Source organism: Ananas comosus, unplaced genomic scaffold (genome assembly GCF_001540865.1).
Source record: "Ananas comosus cultivar F153 unplaced genomic scaffold, ASM154086v1, whole genome shotgun sequence".
Classification (NCBI taxonomy): Eukaryota; Viridiplantae; Streptophyta; class Magnoliopsida; order Poales; family Bromeliaceae; genus Ananas; species Ananas comosus.
In genome coordinates, this window is record NW_017891179.1 from 4,758 (window position 1) to 23,571 (window position 18,814).

Consider the following 18,814-nt stretch of genomic DNA (forward strand, 5'->3'; position numbering starts at 1 on the left):
CTCATCTCACACTTCCGGCTGGTAATTGGCTCTGATACCATCTGTGACACCCTGACTTCCCAGGGGGTCACCCATCCTAGGACTACTCCCGTCCTAGCACGCTTAACTCTCTTAACCTCTTGGGTCTAGCACCACCCAAAATGATTAAGCCGGGTTAAGAGTTTAGCCATATTATATCTTATATATAGGATTATCTGGGGTCTCACAATTAGACTACTCAGTAGCGGCCTAACAGTATAAATTTGCAACGAATACTTTTTCTCATTCTATCGAACAAAGAGTAAAACCTAATTATCTTGTTCTATTATGTCCCGAGAGTGTAAATTTCGAACGAATCGATGTCAACGTTCACAAGAACCAAAACCGGAATAACATTAGACTACTCAGTTGCGCCCTAACTGTCCCGCCCCGGGACCGATGCCAATTTGGCTCGACCCGAGCACGTCAAATAGACGCCGAATGGACAGAGTTTCCCCTATCCGCCCAAGGCTCATCACATGTACAAATTCAAACAAGAAATGCACTAGCGAAACATGCACAAACGGCTTACACGAGGGTAAGCAATAGCAATTAGTGAAAGATAGGAAACTAGCATTCATTCTGTACTATGATTCAGTTTAGATCATATACATTACATCCAACTTGTAATTTATCGATTTCTTACATTCATTACATCATTTCATCATATCTTTCTTACATAACATTTACCTCAAAATACACATTACATTCTTTTCTTTACAGCATTTATTATCATGTACCAAAAGATGATCATAGGGTACTTTACTACAAAATGAAACCAAACTTTGGTGGCCTCTGACTAAGGCGCGATACCTTTACCTCGGTCGCTCGCCGGCAAGCTCGGTCCCGGCTCTGTGGAAATAGTGGGGTGAGAACTACAACAAAGTTCCCAATGGGTTCGGCCTCAACATCACCGACTTTCCCACTAGGACTAACTCAGGCATAATAGAAAGAATAAGCTGCATATAGTAACCAATCTATACCTAATGCTAATATGCCTGAACAATAAAGCAAGGAGTATGCTCAACATTAAATAATGCAGATTATGCAAATTCTTTGTTCTTTTTATTTTACTCTTTGTTCTTTGTTCTTTGTTTTTTGCACTTTGTTCTTTGCTCTTTGTTCTTTAATCTTAAGGCTAATCCGGGGATATCGCCACATTAACTTGCTTCACATTAAGTCCATCATCGCAGGAACTCACTCGCTAGGACCGTCCTTCGGGTTTACTCCAACCCGTGATACATAACTCCGGAGCGCATCGCCCGAGGGGGAGTGACCGCCCTCAAGCACGGAACTCATAGCAAGTATGATCGAATTCTTAACTTAAAGGATTATATGTTCAATCTTGACTTTACACTAACTCTAGTGTTCTTTACGTCACTTCATGTTGCTACTCTAGCAATCATTGTTCTTTACATTTCCCTACTTTTGCTAACTTTAGCATTCTTGTTCTTTACATTTCTTATTCTTATTGCCCCACTTTACTTTAACTTTACACATTGTCATTATCATCATTCTTTACATCACTTTGGTTCTTTGGCTCACACTAACTCTAGTGTCACTTTACTTTACGTCTTCAAATGCCACTCGATATATGTCATAGTGTCACTCTGTTCTTTTGCTCACTTTGGGTGCTCACTTTTCTCTCATGCATACACATAGGGTTTTTACATTCATAAGGTTCTCAACCATCACATTAGGCAAGTTGTACTCACAATCATGCAACATCACATTCTCATCATCTCTTTACCCTAAAATGCATTCAACAAATATGTAACATATGCTCAATTGAATGACACATTAGGCATAGAGAGAAGTTCAACGAGTTTGGAAAGCACCACCCACCTCGTAGGCTTTCAAAGGTGCTCCGACGATTTTCTTGGGATTTTTAGGCTTCTCGTTCTTTACCTGCGGCAAAACGAAGCCCTAATAGGTCATTTGCTCATATCTTTTCATTGGTTCTTCGGAATGTTAATCCGAGCGCACCAACGTGTCGGAAATATCCCCAATTAGGTTTCTAGAGGGTCAATTGCACTTAGAAATCCCCATGAGCAAAGGCCCCAATTTGGTGCCCTAGCTCCATAGCATTCATCAAACCTAGGGTTTGATCTCAAAGAGAAGCAAAAGTAGCTTCATTCTACTCTAAAGAGTCCATCTAAACCATCTTTAGACAAATCAAAACCCTACTTAGGGTTTCACCATGAGAGGTGATGAAGCTCACCTTCAAGCTTCACCATTTCTATGGTCTTGATCTCAAAAGAAGCAAAAGAAAAGCTTCAAATACTCAAATGGTTCCATAAAACCCATTTTAAACTTAATCCAAACCCTAAATTAGGTTCTACCATAATTAGGGTTCAAAGCTTACTTTGTAAGCTCTCATTTTCCAAGCTAGAGATGAGGGAGAGGGAGTTTCTTCACTTCTTCTTCTTCTTCTCGACTTTCTTCTTCTTCTTTTTCCTTCCTTTTCCTTCTCTTCTTCTTCTCCTTCTTTGTCTTCTAGACAGAGAAAAAGAGATGAGAGGGGATGAGAGGGTGAGATTGAGAGAAATCCCTCATTTACCCCAATACATAGCTCATTGGGTTGCAAAATTGCAGATAAACCCCTCAACTTTTACTCTTTCACACAGCCTGGACTGGGCTGTTCGCGCAGGCGGGTACCGGTCTTTCCTTCAGGGACCGGTTCTCGAAGGCTCTCCCCGCGCAGCCAGAGCTGCTGCGCGCAGGACAACCGGTCTCTCTTTGGGGGACCGGTCTCTCGGGGACCGGTCTCTCAGGTAGGGACCGGTTCCCGAGAGCTAGTTTCTCAGGACTTAGCCGATTTTTCGACTGTCTCATTTCATACGCGTTCGGGGACCGGTCTCTCCCACCAGGGACCGGTCCCCCAGAGCTCAAAACTGCAGAATGCAGATTTTGATTCTATAGCTCTCGAAAACCTCCCGTAACTCACTTTTAATCATTTTAACACCATCGGACTTTTCGAAGTGTACCATCCTTGCACTTTGGTCAATTTGACTAAAGTTCGATATTTATTTTCCGAATTTTCGGTATATTACACTAACAGTATAAATTTGTAACGAGTTCTTTTTCTCATTTAATCAAACAAAGAGTAAAACCTAATTATATTGTTCTATTATGCCCCGAGAGTGAAATGTTGGAACGAATCGATGTCAACGTTCACATGAACCAAAACCGAAACAACATTAAACTACTCATTTTCGCCCTAACAGTATAAATTTGCAACGAGTACTTTTTTTCATCCAATCCAAAAAAGAGTAAAACCTAATTATATTGTTCTATTACACCCCGAGAGTGTAATGTTGGAAGGAATCGAGATCAACGTTCACAAGAACCAAAATCGGAACAACATTAGACTACTCGCGCCCTAACATTATAACTTTGCAACGAGTACTTTTTCTCATTCAATCAAACAAAGAGTAAATCCTAATTACATTGGTCTATTATGCCCCAAGAGTGTAATGTTGGAAGGAATCGATGTCAACGTTCACAAAAACCAAAACCGGAACTGCATTAGACAACTCACTTGCGCCCTAACAGTATAAATTTGCAACGAGTGCTTTTTCTCATTCTATCGAACAAAGAGTACAAGCTAATTATACTGTTCTATTATACCCTGAGAGTGTAAATTTCGAACGAATACATGTCAACGTTAACAAGAACCAAAACCGAAACAACATTAGACTACACAGTTGCGCCCTAACTGTATAACTTTACAACGAGTACTTTTTCTCATTCAATCAAACAAAGAGTAAAACCTAATTGTATTGTTTTATTATGCCCCGAGAGTGTAATATTGGAACAAATCGATGTCAACGTTCACAAGAACCAAAACCGGAACAACATTAAACTACTCGGTTGCGCCATAATAGTATAAATTTGCAACGAATACTTTTTCTTATTCTATCGAACAAAGAGTAAAAGCTAATTATATTGTTCTATTATGCCCCGAGAGTGTAAATTTCGAACGAATCGTTGTCAACGTTCACAAGAACCAAAACTTGAACAATATTAGACTACTCAGTTGCGCCCTAACAGCATAAATTTGCAACGAGTTTTTTTTCTCATTCTATCGAACAAAGAGTAAAAACTAATTATATTGTTTTATTATGCCCTGAGAGTGTAAATTTCAAACGAATCGATGTCAACGTTCACAAGAACCAAAACGGAAACAACATTAGACTACTAAGTTGCGCCATAACAGTATAACTTTGCAACAAGTACTTTTTCTAATTCAATCGAACAAAGAGTAAAACCTAATTACCTTGTTCTATTATGCCCCGAGACTGTAAATTTCGAACGAATCGATGTCAACGTTCACAAGAACCAAAACCGGAACAACATTAGACTACTCAGTTGCGCCCTAACAATATAACTTTGCAACGAGTACTTTTTCTCATTCAAACAAACAAAAAGTAAAAACCTAATTATATTGTTCTATTATGCCCCGAGAGTGTAATAGTAGAACGAAACGATGTCAAAGTTCACAAGAACCAAAATCGGAACAACATTAGACTACTCGGTTGCGTCCTAACAGTATAACTTTGCAACAAGTACTTTTTCTCACTCTTTCGAACAAAGTGTAAAACCTAATTATATTGTTCTATTATGCCCCGAGAATGTAAATTTCGAATGAATCGATGTCAACGTTAACAAGAACCAAAACCGAAACAACATTAGAATACACAGTTGCGCCCTAACTGTATAACTTTGCAACGAGTACTTTTTCTCATTCAATCAAACAAAGAGTAAAACCTAATTGTATTATTCTATTATGCCCCGAGAGTGTAATATTGGAACGAATCGAAGTCAACGTTCACAAGAACCAAAACCGGAACAACATTAAACTACTCGGTTGCGCCCTAACAGTATAAATTTGCAACGAGTACTTTTTCTTATTCTATCGAACAAAGAGTAAAAGCTAATTATATTGTTCTATTATGCCCCGAGAGTGTAAATTTCGAACGAATCGTTGTCAATGTTCACAAGAACCAAAACCGGAACAACATTAGACTACTCAGTTGCACCCTAACAGTATAAATTTGCAACGAGTTCTTTTTATCAATCTATCGAACAAAGAGGAAAAACTAATTATATTGTTCTATTATGCCCTGAGAGTGTAAATTTCAAACGAATCGATGTCAACGTTCACAAGAACCAAAACCGAAACAACATTAGACTACTAAGTTGCGCCTTAACAGTATAACTTTGCAACGAGTACTTTTTCTCATTCAATCGAACAAAGAGTAAAACCTAATTACCTTGTTCTATTATGCCCCGAGACTGTAAATTTCGAACGAATCGATGTCAACGTTCACATGAACCAAAATCGGAACAACATTAGACTACTTAGTCGCGCCCTGACAATATAACTTTGCAACGAGTACTTTTTCTCATTCAAACAAACAAAGAGTAAAAACCTAATTATATTGTTCTATTTTACCCAGAGAGTGTAATAGTGGAACGAAACGATGTCTACGTTCACAAGAACCAAAATCGGAACAACATTAGACTACTCAGTAGCGGCCTAACAGTATAAATTTGCAACGAATACTTTTTCTCATTCTATCGAAGAAAACGTAAAACCTAATTATATTGTTCTATTATGCCCTGAGAGTGTAATGTTGGAACGAATCGTTGTCAACGTTCACAAGAAGCAAAATCGGAACAACATTAGACTACTTAGTTTCGCCCTAACAGTATAAATTTGCAACGAGTTCTTTTTCTCATTTAATCAAACAAAGAGTAAAACCTAATTATATTGTTCTATTATGCCCTGAGAGTGTAATGTTGGAACGAATCGTTGTCAACGTTCACAAGAACCAAAACCGGAACAACATTAAACTACTCAGTTTCGCCCTAACAATATAAATTTGCATCGAGTACTTTTTCTCATTTAATCAAAAAAAAGTAAAACCTAATTATATTGTTCTAATATACCCCGAGAGTGTAATGTTGGAAGGAATCGATGTCAACGTTCACAAGAATCAAAACCGAAACAACATTAGACTACTCACTTGCGCCCTAATATTATAACTTTGCAACGAGTACTTTTTCTCATTCAATCAAACAAAGAGTAAATCCTAATTATATTGTTCTATTATGCCCCGAGAGTGTAATGTTGGAAGGAATCGATGTCAACGTTCACTAGAACCAAAACCGGAACTGCATTAGACAACTCACTTGCGCCGTAACAGTATAAATTTGCAACGAGTGCTTTTTCTCATTCTATCGAACAAAGAGTAAAAGCTAATTATATTTTTCTATTATGATGCCCCGAGAGTGTAAATTTCGAACGAATTGATGTCAACGTTCACAAGAACCATAACCGAAACAACATTAGACTACGCAGTTGCGCCCTAACTGTATAACTATGCAACGAGTACTTTTTCTCATTCAATCAAACAAAGAATAAAAGCTAATTATATTGTTGTATTATGCCCCGAGTGCGTAAATTTTCGACAAATCGATGTCAATGTTCATAAGAACCAAAACCGGAACAACATTAGGCTACTCAGTTGCGCCCTAACAGTATAAATTGGCAACGAGGGCTTTTTCTCATTCTATCGAACGAAGAGTAAAAAATGTGTCGGTTCTATTATGCCCCGAGAGGGTAAATTAGATGTCCACATTCACAAGAACGAAAACCGGAACAACATTAAGCTACTCAATTGCGGCCAAACAGCATAAATTTGGAACGAGTAATTTTTCTCATTCAATCGAACAAAGAGTAATACCTAATTAAAATGTTCTATTATGCCCCGAGAGGGTAAATTAGATATCCACGTTCACAAGAACGAAAACCGGAACAACATTAGACTACTCAATTGCGCCCTAACAGTATAAATTTGCAACGTGTACTTTTTCTCATTCATTCAAACAAAGAGTAAAACCTAATTAAAATGTTCTATTATGCCCTGAGAGGGTAAATTAGATGTCCACGTTCACAAAACGAGAACCGGAACAACATTAGGCTACTCAATTGCGCCCTAACATTATAAATTTGCAACGAGTACTTTTTCTCATTCAAGCGAATAAAGAGCAAAACCTAATTAAAATATTCTATTATGCCCCGGGGAGGTAAATTAGATGTCCACGTTCACAAGAACGAAAACCGGAACAACATTAAGCTACTCAATTGCGGCCAAACAGTATAAATTTGGAACGAGTACTTTTTCTCATTCAACCGAATAAAGAGTAATACCTAATTAAAATGTTATATTATGCCCCGAGAGGGTAAATTAGATATCCACTGTCACGCCCCGAGACCGATACCAATTTGGTCCGGCCCGGGCGCGTCGAACAGACGCCGAACGGACAGGACCTACCCCGTCCGCCCAAGGCTAACCAACGGATCATGTATAAGAATTTACCCAGAAATCAATTCATAAATACACGAGCAAAAGCACCACCAGTGCACAAGACGAGAGCAAGATGCAAGTATAAAACGTATACAAGTACATAAAGAGAGAAGAGCTATCTATTACATTCATTTGACATAATATATGCATATAATTACATCCTTTGCTTTCATCCAAAAACATAAATACAATCACTCAAACCTCACCCAATACATCATCTACTCTCCAATACAAAAAATGGGGTGATAGCTAATACAAAAGGGAGGTAGCTAATGCGACTAAAGCGCCGGGCCCTTACCGCGATCCTCACGCTCACCGGGGGCACCCGAACTGGAACCTGTAGTAAAAATGGGGGTGAGAACTAACTTCCTTAGTTCCCAGTGGGTTCGGCCGCCGACTCCGCCGATCTCCCCACTAGGTCCAAGCGGGCACAAGTAGATATATCAATAGATAGATAATAGAAAAGCTGTAAATGACCGGAATAAAACTACTCTACTATGCCCAATCATAATATGATGCATGTACAATGAAGTAGGTAAGCAACGAACCTGTTATCATGTCCAAAGGTGAAGCTATTCACTCATTCATTAACCTCATTCACTTGTTCATTAATCTCATGGCTTACCCGAAGGCTCGCCTACAGCTCACTAGCCATCTCGACACGTAGGGAGAATTAACTCACACTACGGACCCGAGACCGTCTGGCGGGGCCAAATAGGCAATCCCTGACGTGACCAACATCCGGAGCGCACTACTTGTGTGGGGCTTCCATCACAAGATTTAAAACAGACCGTGAGCATGATCCAATCCTCGTCTCGAGAATACCCTATCCTCTAGGGTTACAATCATCATATAGTCCATAGGTTTCACATACACTATTAACTAGATTGCCAATTGTCCGTTTGTTCGCTATCGACTAGATGCCACTCGTTCAGGGTTTACTATTGACTAGATGCCACTCATTCTTTGTTCATCATTAGACTAACCATTGAGCCCATCATTTTCTCTACACTATAGGATTCACAAGACTCGACCCAATCCTCACCAATCCTCTGTATCCAATATCCCATACATGCTACGATATCATCAAGGAAAGCATAAGGAAAGGCAATGCATAATAATCCTATAATGCAATAATACAAGATGCAGAATCGAAGTGTACTAAGACATAGAAGGGAGCCCGATTGCTTCGGGATGGACACCACCAACCTCTTGGCGATGTCGCGACAATAGAAAACTCGACGTTGCGGTTCTTGTACGCCGCTTCAACTCCTCGGGGCGAAGCGAGCCCTCGAGTACCCAATTCGGCGATAACTCCGCACTCGCTCGTCGGATCGGCAAACCGTCTTCGCCGATACGTTCAAAGACCTAGCAATTAGGTTAGCGACCCAACAAATTAGATCAAAACCCTAGATTTGCCAAAATCCCAATTCTAAGCCCTAGGTCTCAACAACGGAGAAATCCATGGTGCGAGCTTCGATTTCGAGCTCGAACCTTCTATTTATCCCTAATAGGTTCCATTTGAACCAATTCTAAGCAACAAAACCCAACCCTAAGAAATCTACCATGAGTGGGTTGGAAGCTTACCTCTAACCTAAGCTCCAAGCTTGAAGGAGAGGGAGAGAAGATGACTTTCCTCTTCTTCTTAGTCTTCTCCTTCTCTTTCTCCTTCTTTCTTCCCTTCTTCTCCTTCCTCTTCTTCTTCTCCTTCTTCTCTTTCTTTTCTTTTCTTCCCTAGAGAGAGAGAGAGAAAAGGGATGAGAGAGAGGGAAAGAGAGCAACTGAGGGAGAGAGAGAGGTCCCCAAGCCCTATTAAAGGCCATTTTGCAAATAGCCCCCTCAACTTTTCATCTCTAGAATCAGCCCTCTCTGGGCATTTTCGCAGTGAGGGACCGGTCCCAGCTCGGGGAGACCTGTCCCCGAAGGCTGCCATCTCGGGCAGAGGGGTTTTCGCATTCGGGAACCGGTTCTTGCTCGAGAGACCGGTCCCCGGGAGACCGGTCCTTGTCCGAGAGACCGGTTCCCGAAAGCTGAGTTTTCGGGACTTAGCCAAATTTCGGCTATTTTCGCTGGGCCAACGTTCGGGAACCGGTCCCTCACCACCAGGGACCGGTCTCATCAGAGACCCTCGCAGCCCAGCCTGATGGAACCGGTCCCTCCCTGCCAGGGACCGGTCCCCGAGAGCATTTCTGCTCCAGTGCAAGTTTTGCACTTGGTGCTCCCGCGGACCCTTCCTTAATGCACTTTATGCATTATAGCCACCTTCGGACTTTCCGAAGCCTACGCACTCGACAACTAGTCGATTCTAGTCGAAGTCAAATCCTCGAGTTTCGAGAATTCACTTCCTTACATCCTTCCCACCTTAAAAGAGTTTCGTCCTCGAAACGAACTCAGTACTCCAAAACTTGATTAGAATTTCGAATTCTAAATTCATACCTCAATTTACCCTCCGAACAGGCGAGGATGATTCGCCTTCATCTCCTGCTCAAGCTCCCAGGTGGCTTCGCGATCATCATGATTGCTCCACCGGACTCGGACATAAGGAATTTCCCGACTCCACAAGTGGTCCAGGCACGGATCGTCTCTAAGCACTACCCGTAAACGTCGTCTCACGCGACACTCTCTATTGAGCACACATACCACTATCGGCTCCTACGCACCTAGTGCGAGCCACCAGCCCTACGAGTGACCTCTGGCACGCTTCACACTTAGCAATGCTAAAGTGCTACTGCCAACGCACTCACGGCTGAAACAAATCTGCACTCTATGAGCACCAACACTTGAGCGCTCTATACGACTCTATCGCGTGCTATATTAAGTCTAGCATCAGGCAACTCTTGCCTATGCACTCAACTACACGAGCACGACCCATTGATCTCAATTCGAGGTATTGTTAGGTCCACATGCACGTACCAGACGCAACAGTGACTCCACTTTCACTGTTCGATCTACTAAAACAACCTACAAAATGCTCGGTCTTACACGAGTTCCACGAACACCGCGACTAGACTCTCGCAATCAACAACTCGCATTAATTTGAGAGTTGGTTAGCTACTACCATTTCTACTACGAGTCTTACGTCTTATTCACAGGCTCTTACCAGCAATTTGCTAGTGCCATTAGATTCACTACCTGCTTTAACAGGCACTACAGTGCCACACACATGCAGGTACTACGCATCCACAACACAAGCATGTACGGGTCTCTGCACTTATCCGTTCACTTGATCACTACTATACTCATGCACAAATAGTAGTAATAGAATACATAAAGAAGGCATGCAATGCACCAATTTATATCATATTGAAATACATGCTTGCTTTAATTAACTCGTACCTGTCACAGTGCCAACAGTCGTAGCAGGTTCCTCCACATGGAACACCTATCCACGGCCACTTGCCGTTCGTCGCGAACCCCTCGGTTGCCTTATCCTCATTCGCTCTCCAGACCGTGCCACAGGTGGCACATCTGCAAGTTGTCCCGGGGAGGAAGAAGGCGTCGCCAGGATACTATCACCTTGTAGACATTCATAACCTGGGTGTTCTGGTTGTCCACATCGAGTGCACTTTCCTTCCCGCTGCACGCAACGTCGTGCCCAATGGGAACCACCACAAATCACACATCGTGGGGAGGATCGAGTAGAGGATGATGTCGAGAGATATCCAAAACTTGACTGTGCATCTGAGTTAGTTGGTAGTGACCTTACTCGCTTCCATTCCTCAGATTCGCGCTCTTCGCGCACAAAAGCATTGCCTTGCTCTATCCACAGAGCCCGATCCAAGACTTCAGCAAACGTCTGCAACTTGAGATTGTGCACTGCTTTGAAAATATCAGGCCGAAGTCCTCGTACAAAACATTCAGCTCGATCCTTATCATCTTGTACCACGTTCGGAACACAACTCACGATACGGGAGAATTCTCGCTCATATTCTCTCACGGAGCGATCTCCTTATCGTACTTTTTGAAACCTGTCCCAAAGCTTCCTCTTTTCACTATCGGGGAAATAAACTGAAGTTATTACTTCCCGAAACTCTTGCCAAGTCATAGGAGGAAGACTAGGTGATCGATTCCGTTTGATATCGTTCCACCACACCTTCGCTGATCGTTGCAGATAATGCACGGCTAGGCGTACCTTGTCCCGCTCCATTGTGTACAAGTCCTCGAAAATAGTCTCTATGGAGTCAATCCACGACTCCACAGTCCATGGATCTACGTCCTCTCCATCAAAAGTAGGGGGGTCAAACTTCTTGAAGGACATGAGAGCCGCCAAAGCTCGCTCCCTTTCCGCTTCCATTTCTAAACTCACAACAATCGGATCACCTGACCTCGACGGAAATGCCTCCGTCGCGACTCCCGGTCGTACACGACGAGCCGAAACTGGTGCGGTCCCTAACTGATCCACCGTTTCCTGGAGTCTCTTAATCCGCTCTTCTTGGCGCAAAGCAGCCTCCCGCTGACGCTGCATTACATCCGTTTGTTGCCTTACCACTCCCACGAGTGTGGCCAACTGCTCGCGAAGCTCCAAGTCTCCGCTCACCTCGGTTTGCTCAGGGACACCACTTGTCCCTCCCCGCGCCGACCTGGATGAAGATCGCCTACGCGGTGCCACCGTTCCCTGAAACACGACACGACAACTCAGTCAGTCCTTGACCCTCTGGGCCGAATACGAAACAATTAGTACAGACTCAAATCGGGCGAAAGTCATGCAAGGAAGCTTATTCCCATTCCTCGGTTTCATGTTGTGTCGACCCAACATGAACTTACTTGGCTGAGAATAAACTGAACCTTGAATCTACCTCTAATATCCGTCTTAGAGGTTTACTAAACTTGACCCAATTGCTTTTCCTTTCGCCACACGTCACAAGTCCTCGTCTCTCACGAGCGTGAATCCTTACAGTTTACTATCCTAGGTCTCCTAGGTCCATCTAAACCGTTTCTATTAATCTTTTTATGCTCTTTTATGCTCTGATACCATTTAATCTGTCACGCCCCGAGCTCCGCCTATTTGGTCGGATTCGAGCTCGTCGACAGACTGCCGAACGGACAGAGCCTCCCCTGTACGTTCTAGGCGTCAACAATCTAAACAATGCAATACAAGAGGTTCCAAACAGGAACTGTAGCAAGTATGTAGATTGCATATGTATCGAAAACATAAAGTGCAAACTATGCTATTACAAGCATTCATCTCAGAGATTCTTTTACATTTACAATATTTTACATTTACATAGCCACATATGCTTTTAAGTTAATACGAAACTTATACAAATTACTACAATTTTGTTTCTTTCCATTTGAACTCTGAACTTGACCTCTTCAGGGTGTTGCTATCTCAGTCTCAGTGGTGGGGCGTTATCTACGAAGCTACGCCCTGTCCTCGCGCCGCCGCGCCGCTCGCGTGCAACCTGTACCCCCAAAACAACACGGGGGTGAGAACTATATAAATATAGTTCCCAATGGGTACGGCCACCCAAGAGAAGAGCTCGACCCACCAGGTCCAAAGGAGGCAACAGTAGGTTAGTTCAACAAATAGATAGATAGATATTTAACGATGCAACAAATAGAACCATACCTTGCCTCGCTGCTATGCAATATGCATTACCTGTAATTCATGTAAGTAGATTACTTGATTCTACTTTATACCATTAGCCATTCTTTACTTGTAGCCGTTTTATTCTTTCTTAGCTAGTTTCATTCATTAGCTATTTCCTTATTCTTCTCTTTATGCTTTATTCTTTATTCTTATTATACTCACTGGCGATTCTTTCCTAAGGTAACCTTACCTTAGCCATCTAGCCACTCGACTCGGTCTTGAGTCAATCAACCGCGGAGTACCGCGTCAAGTCAGGCTCGAGGTGGAGGACGTCTCACAACACCTCAGCCTTAAGTCCACGCGACACTAGGTCCATCACAGGGAGAGGAGAACCGTCGATCCCCGTGACCCTAAGTCGCTCAAGCTCAATGGGCGAGGAGAACCGTCAAACCCGTTAGCTCAACCGGGAAAGGAGAACCGTCAATCCCGTTGAATCACTACCGGGAGAGGAGAACCGTCGATCCCGTAGTTCCGATTCACTTCCTTCATGGCATACCGGGAGAGGAGAACCGTCGATCCCGTTGAATCACTACCGGGAGGGGAGAACCGTCAATCCCGTAGTTAAGATTCTATTTCTGCCATCATACCAATCCTAGGGATTCCAGAATCCATTTTCACAACTTAAGGGTTTACTCTTTTACCCTATATCGACGACCTTTCTAGGTCCATTCTATTCACTTTCTAGTGGTCCTATTGCCACTATGATTCACAACTTAGTTTACTTTTACTAAGTGGTTCTTTACATCATAACCTAGGTTCACTTACACTAGGTTTTATATACTTTCTCCTAGATCTCAACTCTAGGTTTACATACTCGACCTAAGTCCAATGACACTAGGTTAATGTCCGACCTATGTTCAATAACACTAGGCTTATTTCATGTCCAACCTATGTTTAATAGCACTAGGTTCATAGTTCACATGTTCTCATGTATCTTGTTACCGTTGAGGTTTCTGATCAACGAGAATTATCGATATTCATATAGCTTGAATTATAGTATATTCATTTTCATATGTGTTTGGATATAAGCATCAAACCTTCATATTCACAAGTATTAGCTTTCATGCATCAACAATTACACATCTAACATGGTTATCAATACATTCACTTTCATATATGTTTAGACATAGACGTTAAACATTCATATTCATAAGCCTTTAACACTAGCTTTCATGTATCATGTATCAACAATTATGTTTACTTTAGCATTTGTATTCACATTTCGACAATTTCATTCATATGTATCTAGCGTTCAATATCCATGTGCATCTAGCATTCATATGGCATTCATATTCATACTCATATTCATATTCATATTCCTATTCATATTCATTTAGCATTCACATTCACATGGATCATCTAGCATTAACATATGCCCACACTCATATAGGCCTACTTATATGCATTTAGCATTCATATGTCAACAGTTATCGTCATATATGCGTCAAATGAAACTATGATTTACTTTGGCATGGAAGTGACCTAATCACTTCGGTAAAGCACAACCCACCTTTCTTTGATGCCGGAATGGGAGAAATGCGCTTCTAGCGCTTTCCCGAGAATCGCGACCCGCGCTCGTGACTATCGACGCCGAAAATCTTCTTTTGGCGATATCTTCGCGTAGGTGCGACGGATTGCCGAACCGACTTCGCCAGCGCGTTTCTTTTACCCCCAATTTGGTTTGTACGCGGTCAATTTCACATTCGGACTTCTATCCTGCAAAAGTGCATTATCGGGGTCAGTTTTTATAAAAACCCCTTTCCAATGCAATTTTCACAATTACATTGCGTAATTCAACCCTTATTAGCCCACGAACCTCAAAACAATGAGGAAAAACTGTCCAAATACTTTGATCCCATTTTTCTCTCTTTCATTTCCTTTCTTTCATTTTTCTTCTCTTTCTTTCTTTCTTTCCCTACTTTTCTTTCTTTCTTTTCATTCTTTCTTTCTTGTTTTCTTTTCTTTCCTGCAACTTTCTTTTCTTTCTTTCTTGCTTTCTTTCTTTCCTACAGCAGCAGTTTTTACTGCTGATTTGCTCGCAGCAGTAGCTAATTGCTGCTGCTGCTGAAACTATTGCTGCTGCGCAAGCTGCTGCTGCTGCGCAAGCTGCTGCTGCTGCTGCTGGCTGAGCAGCATGGCTGAGCTGCTCCAGCAGCTGCTGTTCCTGCTGAAACTACTGGCAGCAGGGGCTGCTACTGCTCCTGCTGAAGCTACTGGCAGCAACAGGGAGAGGGGGGTGAGAGGGAGAGAGACAGCAAAGAGAGAAAGAGAGGAAGAAATTCTTACTTTTCTTTCTTTTTCTCCTTCTTCATCTGCTTCTTCTCTTTTCCCTTCTTTTCTTTTCTCTTCTCTGCTCTTTCTCTCTCTCTACGTATGCAGCATGAAGAGGGGGGGATAAGGATCGAAGTTCCCTGGCAGGGAACTTAGTGGAAATCCACTAAGCATGCGGAAATTACCATAATGCCCCTCGACTTAAGTCCGTTGCGCAACTCGGATCAAATACCTTTCGTAGGCTCTTCCGAAAGTCCGATTGAGCTCAAATTTGGCAGGAATGTTCGTTTTTACTTATCAAGTCCACTGAAATTTTAACATTTCAGTTTCGACCCCGTTTGGTCACTGCGAACTGTCCCGAACTGTAATCTTTATCAGATAACTTCCAGATGCTATTTCTCTCTCTACAGGTGTCAGAAAAATCTGAAACTTCAAATCTAGCCTCATAAAAATGTTCCTGACATCTCTGCCAATTTTCATAATTTTCTGACACTGTGCATTTTCTGCTAATTTTCTCAGTCCCGTTCTGTACAGAAAATTCTAAAGTTTTCGTTTTCACTCCGATTTCACCCAAACATGTCCAAAAGATACCAAGGGACCTTCATAAGCTACCAATTTAGTTTGGAAACAATTCCTTTTCATTTTGACATTATTTGAGCCGAATTAGCAATAGAATCGGCTCCAATTTCATTACATGGCAGCAATTTCCCCATTTTGCACTACCACTTCGCACTGAACACTTCAAAACCCTTTGAAAACACACCCTTGGCTTTTCCTAAACTTCACAATTGATTCGGAGATTCCACAATTTATCCTTACGCCTTACTTTAATTCTTTTAATCAAAGTTAGCGTCGGAAATCCGAAAATTCTTTTTACATTTCGTTTCGCGCCCAATTTGCGCCGAAACACTTATTTATCCCCGAAATTCATTCCAACGCATCACGAATCACTCGAGGATGATGTCCAACTAGCTCAATCCTCACTTTGATCCCCGAGATCAAAGTTGACATCGCAACTCCAAATTTCCATATGTTACATAAGAGCTGCATCGAGTGTCCACACCAAGAGCACGAAGGATTCGCATAATGATCAAGGGATATGGAAGACGTTCATTCTGATTGGATGATTTCATATCCTTTGTCATCCGACGCCAAATCAGAAAAGGAATGTTCAAGTTAATACCTCGTGATCGTACCTCGTCGGGTCGGCCAAGTAAATACATGTACAAAAGCCTGTCCCAATGTACGACCTTCGTGTTCATTGTCGGCAAGATATTATAGTCCACAACAAAGTTGAGAAAACGTTACTCCAATTTCAATTCCTTTGACAATACTGAATTCCCTGTTGACTGAGTATTAGGCATACAAACGTCATTCACAATACGTCGCCAGTCACGAATTGAGTCAATACCAGCATGCAAATAATCAACTCCATCAGTACAAACTTGCATGTCAAGAACCGAACCTACCAAATCCGGCGTAATATCCAAGGAGATGCCACGGACAGAAGTCTTGAAACAATATGGTCCACCATCAGTATCATGGAGATGTCCAACACACATATAAAACTCTCGAATCAGTTCAAGACAATAACCCGTCTGCTCAGGAAACGAACAAATAGCCACAAGATCACCATTCATATAAAGGGATTCAAACACGAGTGCTTTTTTAATTAGCTGAGGAACACCCACATCTCGCTCGCCAATACATACTTTGGAAGAGAACATCGCCTGACGTTTAGAATCAACTGGAGGCTCACAACTCTCATCACCATCGGTCTTCTTCTTACCGCGGGTCGACTTCAATTTTTCCTTTCCTTTTTCTTTTCCTTTCTCTTTTCCTTTTCCTTTTTCTTTTCCTTTTCCTTTTCCTTTCTCTTTCTCCGGAGCCGCCAGCTCTTTTCCCTTTTTCTTTGACAACACCTCAGGAGCCATCGCTTCCCAGTCGATCAATTCTGTTTCCGACTCCTCTTCGGGAGCATACTCACTGGCCACATCTTCCACAGGTTGCTCGGCTGGTTGCTGAGCCGAGGAACGGCGGCGTTTCCCCCCACGCCCACCACCAGCCATCATGAACACAAGTACGAAGAAAAGAAACTACAATGTGACAAAAAAAAAAAAATTGTCAAAAACTGTCAATAGAAAATGCAACAATCTGTCATTATCAATAAAATAGACATGAAGCTCTTGATGTTTACAAATGAAACAGATTTGGGGTCATATACTATCCAAATCATGCAAAAACACAATATGATATTCTCCAGTAAGTCTAGATCAAAAACCAACGAAAGAAAGAAACGATCTAACAAATTATATGAATCAATTACAAAAATAGGCACAATTTCGGAATATTCACCAAGAAACAAAGCAAATCTGAAAACCTTACCGAAAATGAGATGAAAACCAAGAGAAAACTTAAGCAAATTCGCCCTCGAGGTTTCAAGTGTTCGTGGGAGATGTTTTGAGAGAAGATTGGGAAAGTATGAGAGAGAATGGACCAAAGAGATTATATGAAGTCGGGCGGAGGGTCCGGACCTTCCAGTAAGGGTCCGGATCGTGAAGCCCAGGTCCGGACCCTCTCTGCGTATCATGCAGAGAGAATCTACGGGGTCCGGATCCTGAAGCACAGGTCCGGACCCTCTCTGCGTATCATGCAGAGAGGACCTATGGGGTCCGGATTCTGAAGCACAGGTCCGGACCCCCTCTGCGTATCATGCAGAGAGGACCTACGGGGTCCGGATCCTGAAGCACAGGTCCAGACCCTCTCTGCGTATCTTGCAGAGAGGATCTACGGGGTCCGGATCCTGAAGCACAGGTCCGGACTCTCTCTGCGTAGCATGCAGATAGGACCTACGGGGTCCGGATCCTCCTTAGGGTCCGGATCCCTAACATTGAAAAAGTCAGAATTTTCCAGTACTTTTGCAATTATGGCTTAGAACGGGACAATTTTAGAGGGGTCTGGTACAGCTGTCATGTTGAAAAGCACGCCCATATACTTGCCACATCTATATACCCACTTCTATATGATAGACTTTGCTTTAGCAGGTATAGCTGAATATGGAACAGTTAAACTGGTCCCTGGAACATCTGTACTGTTAAAAGGAACAACCATATATCTGCCACATCTATATCTCCACTTTTATATGATAGGCTTTACTTTAGCATTACGTACTTAAAATGGAACAGTTATACTGATCTACGGAACATCTGAAGTGTTAAATGGAACACCCATATAACTGCCATATCTATATGTCCACTTTTATATAGTAGGCTTTGCTTGTGCAGCTATAGCTTAAAATGGAACAGTTATACAGCTCTCCGGAACATCTGTAGGGCTAAAGGGCCCACCAATATACCTGCCACACCCATATGTCCACTTATAAATAAGCCTCCTACTTCACATCCCTCCTCCTCTCGAATACTATTGTGCTAATTCCTCATCCCTAATTATTTTTTGCTCATTCTTATAACTAGACATCTATCATGTCGACCCCGAACTCCACCCGACCAAGATTCAACTACTGTTTTATTCCATTTTGCAATAGATACTTAGATACTAA

At 42.2% G+C, this 18,814-nt stretch overlaps 1 long non-coding RNA gene across 1 annotated transcript; it reads right to left on the reverse strand.

The window, feature by feature from the left end:
* Positions 1–12,535: 12,535 nt before the first annotated feature.
* Positions 12,536–14,631, reverse strand: LOC109704720. Its single transcript, XR_002214466.1, has 2 exons — positions 14,495–14,631; positions 12,536–12,796 (listed from the first exon to the last, which is right to left on the reverse strand). It is a non-coding gene; the product is annotated as an uncharacterized LOC109704720 (long non-coding RNA).
* Positions 14,632–18,814: the final 4,183 nt, after the last annotated feature.